Raw genomic sequence first — 14750 nt, 5'->3', positions numbered from 1 at the left:
ACGCTAACACTGTAACATTGGGGATCCAGTCCCTGGAACTGGCACAACCATTAATTCAAGAAAATATACAATATTCTAGTATAACTTCCACCAGAACTTTTAGAAGGATCTTGAAAATGCTTAACAACACAATGCACTGTTGTTTTGTTTTTCTTTCTGAAAGATTTATTGTACTTGCTTTTCATCAGAGAGAAACGTGAAGTTTAAATTTCCCTAGTTTGGTTGGCTGACTGTTTCCTATCTTTTATCCTGGCTTCTTGGAGAAAGCTGGCTCATCTTATCATGCTCTAACATTTGTAACCATAGATCAGCTTCAGTTGAATATGATAGGAGACCAAGAGGCCAACAATATTTATGTCCTCCAACACAGTGACTATAAGAAATGTACAAATAAGCACTCTATTGAGGGTAAGTCCGCAAGGAGAGAGCAGAATGAGTGCCAGGCAGCAGAAAACCCAATCAGAGAAGGTGCACTCGGAACAGACCACTTGAGTCCCACAGCTTGCCATGCTTGCTTGGTACCACTGACACCAGGACCACGCAGGCATTATGCCATGATTTTCTTTCCCCATTCAACATCAAATCCGTTTCAGCTCAGATCACATCATATCTCCATTGCCATTACAGCCACTGAATACATAGGGGAATTCTATTAGAAAAAATATACATGCTTTGTTGACTTCCTTTAGCTTTTGTTTTACTCTTAGTTTTATCTTACTCATTTCAGCATCATTAATCAGAAATGGAAACGAACACCATTAGCCCAATCATTCTCCCATAGACAGGTCTGCTAAGCATGGTTTGAGAATCTCTGTGCTGGACACTTTAGGAGTGTGTAGTGGTTTGACTTAAGAGTTATGACAGATTTTTTTTTTCAAGAAAGTTGGACTAGATCCTCCCAATTTAGTCCACATTGCCATTGTAGACACGGAAGCGATACTTAGCATGTTGTAACACACACTTCAACAAGACCAGCTAGTACATCAGAATGCACCACTTGCCTTATCTACACTGGAACAAGTTGCTCTGAACGCCCTAACTATTCTAATAAAAATAGTCCACACTTATCTCAGAATGTGCACGGGGAACTCTCACACATTGTAGTCGAAAGGCACAAGGGTTGAAACTTTAACAATGATTTAATCATAACCACACATTTCACAAGGATGTAGTTTAAGAGCAAATAAGCAAAACCAGATGATTTTAACAGTTTCATGAAAAGTAGCTTCCCAATTTGTTCAACTTTTGATCTTCACTTAATGGGCCGTCCTGTTGTTTTTGTTTTCTTTTTTTTTTTCCAGCTTTCCAATGGCAATGTAGTCTGCTGTGAAAGATAAGACCTATGCTAGCAATGCAAACAAGCAGGGAAGAAATAGCTTTGAATAAAATTTTTTACTCTTCTTCATATATCACAAATAAGCACCACACAGAATGAAAAAAAAGAAAGAAAAAGAAAAGTAAATAAGCTCACAACATCTTTAATGCAGCGATTTTTACACCATCCAAAGAACAGGAAAAAAAAAAAGTCCGATTACAGTTTAAAAAGTCTCTACTACTAAAAATACCACAAAAGATTCCTCATGAATCCACACTATAGGCACACACTCAGCAGCTTCGTTTGCAAGAATGCCATCAGATCACTGAGATCTCTGCCCACAGTTCATGCTGACAGATATATCGCTGCTCAGGAAGAGAGAAGGCCAACAGGTGTATCTGGAAATACGGTGTTCTAGGCGTAGTTTCTGTCTATGGGGGTGTTCTTGGGAAGACAATGAAGCCCTCTGTCCCTGAGCTCACTCCTTCATAAAGTGAAGGTATTACTGGTCTAATGAGGAATGGGCTTGCAGTTTAATTAACTTGGAAGGTCTCAGAAAACGTTCTCAGTCTGTGACCCAGAGACTCCTGCAGCTTGTTGGCTACCCATACCAGTAAAAATTTAAGAAAAAAAATGTTTCACAGATGCTACGTAGCAACCTCTGCATATGGAAATTCTAGAGGGGGCCATACTTTTCATAGGAAATTTGTAGGGGTCCACAAATCAAAAAAGACTGGAAAAAATGGCTTAGATCTCATCTGTTCAGATGAAAGGAACTGCTGAAGACTGAAGTGTAGGTATGTATTAATATATCATGATATTGTAACTAAAGAGCATTATACAACAGCACAATGTTATAAAATAGTTCTATCAATTTAGTCTCACAGGGCTACAGCAATAAAAACATAAAAATCAAGCCAAACTGAGCTGTTAATTTTAGCTCTTCATTTCTGAAAAATGTTTTATTCGCAATAGATTGTTGTTAACCTTTTTTATCAATTATATCCTTGGAATTTTTAATCAGAGTTGAAAAATGGCTTCATACACAGATTTGACCTAAGAGTAATAGCAGTGCATGTTGTAGAAAACACTGAAGTCACGTAGGGCATTTAATACGAATACATGTGTCAGAAAATATTGCATAGATGTAATGTAGCCCCCAAGTGTAAAACTCACACACACTGTCCCTCCCCCCACTCTCTTTTAATTCATAGCCTTAGAATTGATAAAATTAAAAATAAATCACTTATGCTAGCCCTATATGAAAGCAAATAAATAAATATTATTGTGGGAGCTAGTATGAGAAAATTACTGCATTTTCGGGGAGGGAGAAAATAGGATTTTTTTTGTATCAGCAAAAAATATTGAAGGTAGATATCCATGCAGTTGCTGAGCTCTTGTGTTCTGGGGCTAGGAGACTTGAATATTATTAAGGGATCAGTCGCAAAGTGCATCAATCTGGCATGAACTAGAGCCAGATATCTATTTGCCAGGAACTGGAAAAAAAATCTCAGCAGGCTCACAGTTGAAGAATGGTGGACATCGCTTTGATTCAAGAAAGCTCTGGCACAGATATCTTCCTGGATATGGATAACATAATGGACTTTAGGGAATGCATTAAGTCACCCCCCCGTGACTTGGTAGCAGATCTGGATGTGAATTATACAACTCTGGATTGAAACGTTAAGGATTTAACAATTTCTGTCTGCTGCATTTCCAGCATCTGAGTAAAGTGTTGGCCAATTGCACTATGCTATGCCATGTAATTCCTTTTAAGGAGCCAGCAAATAAAAGAAAGTAAAAATTAAAAAGAGGGTGGGGAGAGTGACTGCGTGAGTGTGTGTGATGCATTAATGTTTCTCTAGAACAAAGTCACACTTGAAGGCCTGGCTTCTTTATTCATACTGTTTGTTAATATGATCCAGGAATTCTGGTTTTAAGCACAGAATAATCTTTGCAAGTAGCTTCAAATGAAAATATGTATTCACTAAAAACAGAAAATCAGTTGCACTGAGAGCCCCATTCAGACTCACAGCAACCCAGCACCCAAGAGCTCATTAGAGATTCATGTCAAGCAAAACATCCGATTGGCTCCTCTCTCCCTGACTTTGGGGTAGTTCTGTGTCAAGTTTTTAAAGCCTAACATCAGTCAGGTACCGAAGCTGAAAGACAGGAGTTTGCATTCTAGATGAACGTAGATACGTAAGAATTTTCCTGGACCTATTTGTTCTAGGATCAGATTCTTTTCTTGATGAGGCAACTTGAATTTGATTATCTCAGGAATTCCTTTACAGCTCAACCTCATATTTTCAGTGAACTTCGCATCTTTACATCTTTTTATAATGAAAGTCCCTTTATTTTCAACGTGTGTGTTATGTACAGGGCAATGGAAGGCTACATTACTTTCTACAGAATCTTTTAATATAAAAATTTTGACAATAGATAAAGAAAAGGTAATGAATAATGAAGGATGACAGGCTCCATGTTCTTTGCACAATGTAGACAATTTTATATTTTATATGGACAATTTGCTTTTGGTTCCTGACATTATAGGCCATTATTTCTTATTTCACCTAAACACACCATCTCTTAGTCACAATTGTACTACGTATGAAAAAATACGCCATTTATGTGAAAAAATAACATTTATAAACTATTGATATATTCTAAACTTAAACCCTTTGCTCTGTTCCTCCAACAGAGATGCAGGCTGCCTTGCCTGTAGGAGCATCACAAGGGGAACTGGCATGGAATTGGTTTGATGTAACGTCACAGCTCCCAAAATGAACATCTATTCATGCTCCATGGACCACCAGGAAACTTTGTTTTTATAGGAATAACAAAATAAAAAAATTGTCTTCATAGATGAATTTTAAAAAGAGGTGACTGAGTTCCTGGAGAAGATATATAAAGTATTTTTGAAGAGGTAGGAAATTCTGTGGGGAAAAAAAGGTTAAAAGAATGGAATATTTTGTGAAGGGAAAGAAGTAAGATTAGGGTTAGGGATATGGAGACTCTGGGAGGATAAACCCTGGCATTTCACATTTCAGACTGGCCAACTTCCAGATTTATCATCATAGAAAAAAACGGTATGTTATGTAAGACAATAATTGAGGGAATTATTCTCCATGATTACAGAACATGGCTAAAAATGACATCATGACCAATTACAGGTATAACTAAGAGGCCACGAGCCCACAAGAGCATTTAACAAGTAAGTTCCATCTCTTACCCCTGAATAACAGTGCTGGCTGAAAAAATCACAGAACCTTTCATTTTAAAGAAGTCCCTTCTTCTGCCTCTCCAGCTGATCTTCCACATGAATGCCTGGTATAAGAGGATGTGGGCACCAGAAGAGATGGTCTTTCATGAGGATTACTTAAGGTCTTCAGGACTAACACCCGTAAATTATATGAAGAAAAAAAGAATTGTACGATGTATCCTTCCAAATTATTTTGGGGATGGAGAAATTTGTTAACTGCTGGGAGTCACTACCTGGCATTTTTAAAAGAATCAGTCTTCTATCTTGTCCTGTCACAGGGTCACTGAAAGTCAGAATCTCAAAGAACTCATCCAAATAGATTTTCCAGCATCCTGGAGCCGTGTGGGCCAGGAAGGCTGGTTAGTGAGTCAGTTAATCCTGCCCTCTGCACATTATGCAGCCAGTGAGAAGGGCAAGCGTTCCAGTGGGAGGGACGCCATCCAGGCAGCCTGTGTAGAAGTGGCTTTTCTCATAATAAGAATAGAGACTAAAGTGCTGCACCTGTGATAATGAGCCTTTAAGATCATTACGTCTAAACATTCTCAGCCTTCTAAAAACATAATATTTCTTAAACATAACTGTTTAAGCCAAACAGTTCCATTCAGCACAATATGTCTGAAAAAGAAAGCCACACACTCTTCTTGCATTTCTCTTTATGTCTCTTTTTGGCAGATAATTCAATTTTTCATTTGATTTACGGACATGTTTTGAAAAGGCCAGTCTTTACAAGAAAGGAACAAGTCCTGCAAATCTTCACACTCGCAATTTTAATAGGTATAGATATGTGAATAAGGATTAGAAACACTCAGCCCTTGCTTAGCATTAGTGTGTGGGCTCAAGTTATGCTCTTGCTGTGAATTGGCAATGAGATGCAAAGCCTTTTGCCTCTAGGGCTGTGGTTCAAATGCAGCCTGGGTCATCGGTGGCTCTACGTAAAATGAGGGGGCTGTTTCAGTCCAATTTCACCCTCTTCCTGTTAAAAGACAGGCAGAGAATTCAAGGTCAGAGTGATCTCAGAGTCTCTCATCCTATTATGAATCACTATTTTTGACTTACAATGCTATACTGTAGAGCCTAGAGACTTCTGCCAGGTACAGGGGCCCCTTATACTAAGTAAAACCACATGCAGCTCAACTTATTTACAAATAAGACACAGGACAGGTAATGAACAGAAGAACAGCAGCAAAAAACGTGGTAAAGAGTCTAGAGGGCAGTATATGTGAGAAGCAGCTGAAGTTCCTTGCTTTGTTGAGCCCAGAGAAAAGTAGACTGAGGGAAGGCTTCCCAGAAGCCTACAGATTCCTCACAAGGGAAGCAGATGGGTAGCACTGATCTATTCTCTTTGGGACAGCAACAGGGCCTGAGGGAATGGCAAGGAGCTGCATCAGGAGAGTCAGGATGGGCATTAGGAAAAGGTTCTTTATGTAGAGGGTGTTTGGGCTTTGGAACAAGGGTTGCAGTCATGGCCCAAAGCTGCTGGAGTTCAAGAAGTGTTTGGACTCAACTCATCTGGGCCCCTATCCACTCAGGATATTCTATGATTCTGTGACTTGCTCATAGGACAATAGCGATGCCCAAAGCAGAGCCCATATTTCTTGACAACCAGACAATACTGCTTCCTTTTTCACAGGCAGACACAGGTAAAACCACATGAGGAATCACGTCCCTGGTATTTAGCTTTCCAGTGGGTAGCATGCACAGTTCTCAACCTTGCAGTTTTTGTGGTATTCTTCAGTAAGGTGGGGATAATATAAAACGAAGTGTATGACAGATGAAATGCATTAGCCACAACAATATTAATGGATGATAATGTATACAGTATATCATTTTATCACACCATTTACATGTAAGTTTGTTTGGTGTATTATCTTTGACACAGTGGAAGATTCATAGATCAAGAGAATTGGTGTAACCCAATTTCATATGTTTTGTTGGATCTTCGAACAAAAGTGGATGCATTTTGAGTATACATTAAGCAACTGCTGCATGAAGAACTTCCTTACGACACCTGGCGCCTACTTTTATGGCTTATTTTGTCAGATTGTTTCTTCTATTCAAAGATTAATTTTCCCACTTGCTGAATTTGTTAAATCTTTGAACATTTCAGCCAACGAAGAGGTTTTCAGATCTGAGTTTTCTAAGGATTAAACATCTCTGTAGTAGAAAAAAAACACTGCTCAGTCAATACAGTCAGATTGGTTTGAAATCTAGCACTTGTTCTCCCCAAAAGGTTAACATTTTTTTATAAAGAAAAGTCTAAAATTGAACGTGGCCTGACTTCCGAATGTACCAGCTGTAATGGACATTGATCTCATGCACTTACAAAAATATTCTTTTTAACCTAATTTTAAATTTAGAGGAAATATTGGCTTATGACTTTACGATCAAGTTATATGCTGTTCTCAAATGAGTGGCAGTCTCCACTCAAGTGCGTTACACTCTCTACTGCAGTGCTTCTGCTGAACACACAGACTTCCTTATGCTAGCCTCATCCTATTATTCACATTATTTTTATTAGTCACTTCCCTTGGTAAATGATAATACGAAGCAAATTTCCCTGAGATTTTCTATAAGCCTAATTTAGAGCTTAGGTCTTAGCATCTTCGAAGCATCAGGTAGTTATCAGTAGCACAGTTAAAAACTAGCACCAAAAAAAAATCCCAAAGCACAGATCCAAAATGAAACATGCCATGGCTAAAATCGAGCTTTGTACTGTGGACTTAGTATAAACTTCTGCAACTTACCTCTAGGTTGGTCAGATCTGGTGACATCTAATGAGCCTCAAATCACAACTCGAACACCCGCAGGCTTTTAAGTTCTTTCCCAATATACTGGGATTTTTTTCTTTTGAGACTTCCATGTCAGTTTGGAAAACCTAAAAGTTTCAAACACTTATTGTGAGTATGCTCTGTCTCTGTTCTTATAGGGTATTGCTGAAGGCACTGGTGTAGGAAAGGGAGGATGAGCAGGGCTAGCTATAAGACTGGGCACTGTGGGATGATCAGCTCTCCAATGGATCAGCTCTGCCTCAGGAGCACCAAAGAACTGCAGATGGAGGAACAAACCTCCAAACTTCTCTAAGTTCGCTCAGTGGAAAAAATACATATTAAAAATAAAATAAAGCCCAGATAAATGAACAAAAAGGCAAAATGAATGCACAAGGAAAATGAAAAATATAAAGGATCTTTTTAAGCTACATCCTTGTTACCTTTATTTCTTCTCAATGAACTGATATTTCTTGATCCTCAAGATCCCCCTTCCTTAATGAGGTAAAACAGCAGATTATGAAGAACACTTTTTAATGAGAATTCAGGGACATTTCTGGGTTGGTTGAGAAGTATGAAAGTATTTAACCTCAGTTCAGTGGACTGCCCTTTATTAACATTTTTCTTCCAGTGCCACTCACATAACTGCCCTTTCACAAGCCCCGTCTCAACTATTTGGTACTTATAACTCAGTTTTAGCCAGAGGGTACATTGCAGAATACAAATCAATTGTTGGCTCTATTTCTTGTGACTAAAGGATTTATAAGCTGTATTTTTGTAGAAAGAGACACCTCTAAGAAAATAGGACTTTGTGATAAAAATGTGGCCATTTTTCTTCCTGTTCAGCAGTAAAATAGCAGAAGAGTTCAGAAGACCATTCATTCAGTGAGCACTGACAATACAGCACACCTCAGCTCTCAGCTTCACACATAAATGTGTAAACAATGCTGCTACCAAACACAGTACCTTGTCAGAGATTAGACATGTCTTGAGGGAATGGGAATGGTGCCATGTTAGCACCTTAACAAGAGAGTCCAAGCAGAAGAACAGTTAGCTTCCTCTCCAGTTTGTCACAAGCCTGTCCTGGAAATGTTTTCCTAGAAGCATCCCCATCTGGGATTCCTTTCTACCAATTCGTCCCAGTAAGCTGCCAGTGTGCCACTTTACTGCCAGTCCTCATGGTGCTTTTGTCACGTGGACACTTGCCTGCTAGGAAATGGATTGAAGCCACCCATATACTTCAAATACACTATTGTCCAAGCTTCAAGAGCTAACGATAGTTAATCACACCGAGTCTGGCCTGGACTGAAGTCTCGTAGGAACTGTAGCCACGCTTCCCACTGTTACCTTTGAGCTGATTATCCCTAATATACATTTGTAGTTCACCATTTTTACACAAGAGGAATGTATTTGTATTTATACATTATACAAAGGAAGTCCAGCCATAGCTAGAAGAGGAGATCAACACTCTTCGTGTTTTAGTAAAGGACATTAAAGAAACATCCCAGAGACTCCTGATAAGTCAACTGTATTAAGCAGGATTCCTGCCTGTGGAAAAAGGAAGAGCAGATACCAGGTGAACCTCTAAGCCCATACTCTAGAGAGCTTTCACTTTCAGACCATTGTGCAAGGTTTAGACTAATGCTTTTGAGAGCCAGAGCACAAATTCTTAGCCACAGCAATGAAAAGTCAGACTTCAACCCATTAGATGTGTACTAAACTCTGTCCCTCAGCCATGGGGCACAAAAGAACTTTTTTAAAGAAAAGGCTTTTTTTAAAGGACTATTCCTTTGCCAGTTTCCCACTGCCAACATTCATTAATATCCCAGTGCAGCTTGCAGATGCACTGTACCTGACACATTTAGATGCACAGCCAGTGCTCATTCTGCTGGGACATACCAGAAATGCTCAAAAGCAGCCAGGAAAAAAAAGAAGAACGTCCATTAGGAGACACAATGCAAGAGCTACCGATTCTCACAGAACAGCACCAAGTTTTCACACTGAGCCCTTCTGTTTCTATCTCAGGTTGAATTCTTGCATTTTTGCCTCAGGTATGAGTGTAGATATCAGCACAGACATATTTTCAACGACAGATGAAGTCAGTAGATTCCCAAACTCCTTAATATCAGGGTGAGTTTTGGTGCTGGCTCTCAAGAAGCCAAGATTTCAATACATTTTAGTATTGAACTGAAGTTCATGACATAACACACTTGCAAATAAAAGCCATGCATTAGCCTCAGTTCCTGTCATGAGTCATATCTCATGGTCTGAAACAATTACAGCAGAGATACAAGATTTAGGATTTGTGGACTTGAACCAGTATTGTTGGAACAAATTAAGCTATAAGCATAGCTAATGAAAAATGCAAAACAGGTTAACAATAACCATCCTTGTCAGAAGGAAAAGACCCATCTGGAAGCATATGTGAATATCAGCTATCAGAACTGGAGGCAATCTCACAGTCTTGAACATGTATAATTCTCTGCTAGGAGGAATTCTACTGTGACATAAAAAATCTGGAGATTTTGTTTGCTTATTTTGTTGTTTTCAGTTGCTGGTCAGAACACGTAATCCAATTTTTTAGTAGTCCTGCCAGTTATTCTCCCTAAACCTTAAGGAAGGTAATATACAATAAACTAACACACATACATGCACGAATCACACAAAAACCACAGAGGAAGTTTGAAGTAAACATGCAGAAGAAAAAACTGGCCTCATGGCTGCCATTCAGTCTTCTACTGCTATACCTCAAATGATACAAAAAGAAAGACAATATCTCCAGCTCCTAAAACCAGCAGAAGTCTTCACTTTGAGAAATTTTTTCGGCATGGCTCTCTCACTTCAGCAGTAAAAAGAAAAGATGGTTTGCTTTTGCCATTCACATATAGCATTGTTTTACAGTTCACAACTAGTAGCATAGCGACTCTAGCAGATGCACAAGAGGCTGTGCACTACCACAGTGCAAAAGTTTAAGCAATCACAACTTGAGAAAATCTCATTCCACATCTCATTAGCCTGGGAGTTCAAACTCCCCTAAAAGCACTTTGCTGAAGCAGACAGCTTGCCTTCTACAGCACACTGGCTCTTCCTTTGTACAAAGATTGTTACAGGGGAATGATTAAATGGAGGAAGATATTTCAGTCAAGAAGAATTGGCAGAGGAGGGATATTAGAGAATATGAAATCATGAATGTCACAGGGAAGGTGAGTAAAGAATGACTGTTTCTTTTGTTGCCTCTGATTCATGCACGAGAGACAGAAAGCGATTAAGTAGAGTGTTCAAAGCAAACAGAAAGTGCTTGATGGTACCCCTTCACAGACTGGACCAAGCTGTGAAACTTCTTGCCACAGGATATTGCAAATACCAGAGCTTTATATACATGAAAAAAGAGGTAGGACATAAAATGAAATTATTTAAATAATATTAAATTATTTTTAAAAAAATTAAGTAGTATGAAACATTACTGTACTACTTCTGAGGAAGTACCCTGGGGAGACTTGAGCCACAGATAGATGAAAGCAATGGGAAGAAGTAAACTTGGGATGTATTGATGCCACAATATATTTACCCTGTTCATGTTCCCTTATCTGAGCACCTGGTAGAGCAAGAACACAGACCTTTGGTCTGACCTAGCTAAGTTGGTCTCATGTTTGCATCTCTTCATTGTTTGCACTTACCTGCAGACTGCTATTGAACTTCTATACAACTCTCCCTGTAATGTTTTTTTTTGAGAACTTTGCATTACTTTTACTTAGCAGTTAGTATGGATTTTTTGAACTTTAGGAAAAGCCATAAGTTGTGATGTTTGATAAGGAATAGAGTCCATTAGACACTGCAAGGCAGAGTCAAATGGGCCTAAATCTTGGAAGTGTGTGTGTGTGTGTGTGCATGAGACAGAGAAAATGTGCTTGTGAAAGTAACAGTGTATAAATAAGATATTTTCCGTAGCATACACCGATGAATAGAATTATGTTAATTTATAAACTGTATTCAGAGCTGGTAGAATTCCATGGCCAAATTCTGTGAAAGGGCTGGGAAAAATCTTTTCCAATTTATTTTACACTCCACAGTGATTTTTCTAACTAACTGCGTGTGAATTATTATATTTCGATCTGTATATAGAGCATTGAGCACTTTGGCTCACACCCAGCAAAGCAGTTAAAGGAAATGTCCTGCTGAATTCACAAAGACTGTTTGCATTCTTAAAGTTAAGCATGTGCTTAAGGGCTTTGCTAGATCATAACCAAAGATCTCAGGAGCGGTTGGCATGACTGATACCACAGAGAATAGAAGAAGAGGAAAACAGCAAGAAAGATGTCAATAGATATATTGACATGAATTTGGAATGGTGCTTAGCATTTGAGTGCATTAAGAAAAGAGAGATCTAAAAAGCCCAAGAAACGCATTTGAGAGCCTGTGTTGACTTCTTAAGAAAATACTGCTTTCTAACAGCTGTATATCAAACACTGACTTTCAAAGGAGAGAAACATTAAAACGTATGCTGCAGCATCCTCGTCACATTATTTTGCCATGTGTAACAATGGAGCAATTTTTAGCACATAAAATGCTAATCTCCTTCTGGTTCCCTGGTGCATGCTGATCACACAGTCACAGTGCAGCTGGCACCTCTGGAGGTTATCTAATCCAGCTCAGAGCAGGATAAGCTACAGCAGGTTGACCAGCAGGGCAGATACTCCTAAGAATGAAGATACCACAGCCTCTCTTGACACCCTCTCCCAGCATCTGACCACCCTCAGAACTTTCCCTTCCAGCGGTACAAAGCTTTTGTTGGTGGTCTCCTAAACGCTTAGACCTTCTTCCCATACATGTGCTACAACAACAACTAGATCCTAAGATTTCAGAAGGATTAGCCACAGAAATGAAAAAGACACAAGCGTAAGAGCTTTCAGGACTTCAGTTTACAAGTCCAAGCAAGTTGGTCAAGTTGTAGCAGAAAGAGAAAAAAATCTCAGGCAATGTTTTATTGTAGGAGTCACAATACCATTATACAGATATCACAATATGTGTGTATATTTTTCCCCTTGAAATTTAGAGGATAATGCTTCTTAATCCTCTGGTAGGTTTGAAATTTTTTCGGTTTTAGCTGTGGCACTTTAGGGCTTTTCAGGACTCACCTGCATTCTATCCCACTTAAATTCAGCTACTTTTCTCACTAATTCCCATCACAGTCAGAATCTCACTTTCTTTTCAAAAGCACAAAGCTCCAATGCTGATGAATTTTATAGGAATAAGTTTGAATCCTCAGAGAACAGCAAACACATGAAGGCAAAGTTGCATGATTAACTGTGGCTTTGCAATTACTACACAGATAGCATTTTGATATGTGTAGTATTTTCAGCAACTTAGCATCTATGTGTGTAGCACACAGCTTTATACTTAGCAGTTTATCTTCCAAAACTGTACTGTATTTATTCAATGAGTCACCCAGTCACAGCGCCTCGCAATTTCTGAAGCAAACGAATTTATGCGTTATGACATGAAATGTACTTCATTCATTGATGTGCCTCAGTTTATTTACGATTATACTTCACAGGAGATGAGTGAATACTCTATAATACATTTCAAGAGGTCAATGCAGCCTCAACAATAGTGTCTTCACTCTGCACAGACTAGTAAATCTTTGTTGAGGGGGGAGGTGGCTGGGGTTTGTATGCTCATCATGACCTGGATGGATTAGCAAAGTGCAAAGGTTCCAGTGAATGTATATGTACAAACATGCATCTGCAGTGACCTTCAGGGCATGCTTAAAGCTCATCTGCTCCCCTCAAGGATTTGAAAAGATGGGGAGGAGGATTAAAACAGTGGTAAACTGATGGAAAAAGAGGACTCAACTTCTAATTTGCTGGTCTTGTTAGTAAGACAGGAGTTGCTTTTGTTTAGCTAGAATGGAGCCGCTGTGGGGTGTTTGCGTCTTTCACAAAAATACAGCATCTGGAAAGTAAATGGCAGGATCACTCTGCATGAATTTAAAGACACAAAACAAATGATCTACAATCAAGTCTGCAACTACCTAAAGAAGAAAAACAATATAGTGTCTCTATTGTATTTAAGTGGCTACAATATGATTTTGAAGTGGAATTAGGCCAACTTGACTTGACACACCTTCCCTCTTTCTCTAACAGCACCAGCTTTTCAAAAGATTTCCAATCTCAAATTCTATACCACCTTTTCAGAGTGGCCCAGCTGCTACCAAAGCCACTACATCCACCTGTCTCATCAGCAGCGCTGGTTTGTGATGTTTTGGTGAGATCACTGAACTACAGATGATGCGGTGGGAATGCATGGCTTTTCAGTAGATGGCTGAGCAGGGTTTTCCTCACACCACTTCTCCTTCCCATGCACTGTATCCTTTGTGCCAGGCTCAGTGCAGCTTTGAAACAGCACACCACAGTGTAGCAAAGCTGGTGAAAAAATGTGAATCATTTCCTAATGGTTTAGTGAGCTGAACTGTCTGACTGAAGAGTGAGAAGATGGGGAAGAAAGGAGAAGGCAGCATGCCAAGATGTTAGAGCCACTATCTCTTGAAGTCTTATCCTAAGAAAGAAACTCAAGGTAAGTATACCTTCAGGCAATGAAACTCAGGCCTGTTTTTCTCAAGTGCTTCTACTAACTCCAACAGTGACACCTTAACAGTCATATTCTCAAAAGGACAGTGAGCACCCAGGGTGCTGAGGGTTTAAATTTTTTTCCCCTTCCTTTGGTGCCTACTTGGGAAATGAGCTTTTTGTAAAATTCCAGCTTTACTCAATAAGTACAGCTTCTTAGTTAAAGACACTAGCTATGGGAAGCATGGATCTTTCATGCACTCACACAGCATTTGTTAGAGCTGGCTGGCTGGCTATAAAGTGTCTGTACAGGGGAGGTCATTGCTAGTAACTGCCCCCAAAGCTGATGCAGCAGGCATGAAATACAACCAGAATGCAACCTGGACATGCACCTCTTCTCCAAAAAAGCATTTGAACATCTGTTTGAACATCAGTGCTTCAGGCTAGGCAGAGCTCCTTAAAAACCTATGCTGACTCTTGATAAAGTTGTTAGCACCACACCTGAACCCAAGGAGATGCAAAGACACTCTGTCCAAGGACTCCAGGAAATGATGTAATCAGCAAACCATTTACTATCTGTATGCTTTTCCCTTAGATACAGCCAAGGTGCTCAATTCTGCTTTAGACACCTGGTTAATCTTATCTCATTGTAAAACAGTGTGTCTTTAGGGAGGCGAAAACACTTAAATCCTAAAAGGTTTAAATAGGATTCCCTGAGGATTTATAAGCACCCAGGTTCAAGCTACCAGACTGATGACAGGAAGGTGGGCACAGCAGTCTCAGGGTTTGGTTTGGCTGGCATAGCTCAAACAACAGCTTCACCGTCCCACCTCCACTCACAA

The 14750-nt window shown here is 39.4% G+C and overlaps 1 long non-coding RNA gene across 2 annotated transcripts; it reads right to left on the bottom strand.

The window, feature by feature from the left end:
- Positions 1-5190: 5190 nt before the first annotated feature.
- On the bottom strand, positions 5191-13582 carry LOC149917097 (uncharacterized). Of its 2 annotated transcripts, none has more exons than XR_016468582.1 (3): positions 13466-13543; positions 7322-7452; positions 5191-5550 (listed from the first exon to the last, which is right to left on the bottom strand). It is a non-coding gene; the product is annotated as an uncharacterized LOC149917097 (long non-coding RNA). The 2 variants fall into 2 exon arrangements; XR_016468581.1 differs by having other exon boundaries at positions 5192-5550; positions 13529-13582.
- Positions 13583-14750: the final 1168 nt, after the last annotated feature.

The sequence above is a fragment of the Phasianus colchicus genome, chromosome 8 (genome assembly GCF_987193195.1).
Source record: "Phasianus colchicus chromosome 8, bPhaCol1.hap1.1, whole genome shotgun sequence".
In the NCBI taxonomy this organism is placed as follows: Eukaryota; Metazoa; Chordata; class Aves; order Galliformes; family Phasianidae; genus Phasianus; species Phasianus colchicus.
The sequence above is the reverse complement of the archived record's forward strand: the minus strand, read 5'-3'. Positions and strand labels throughout refer to the sequence as shown.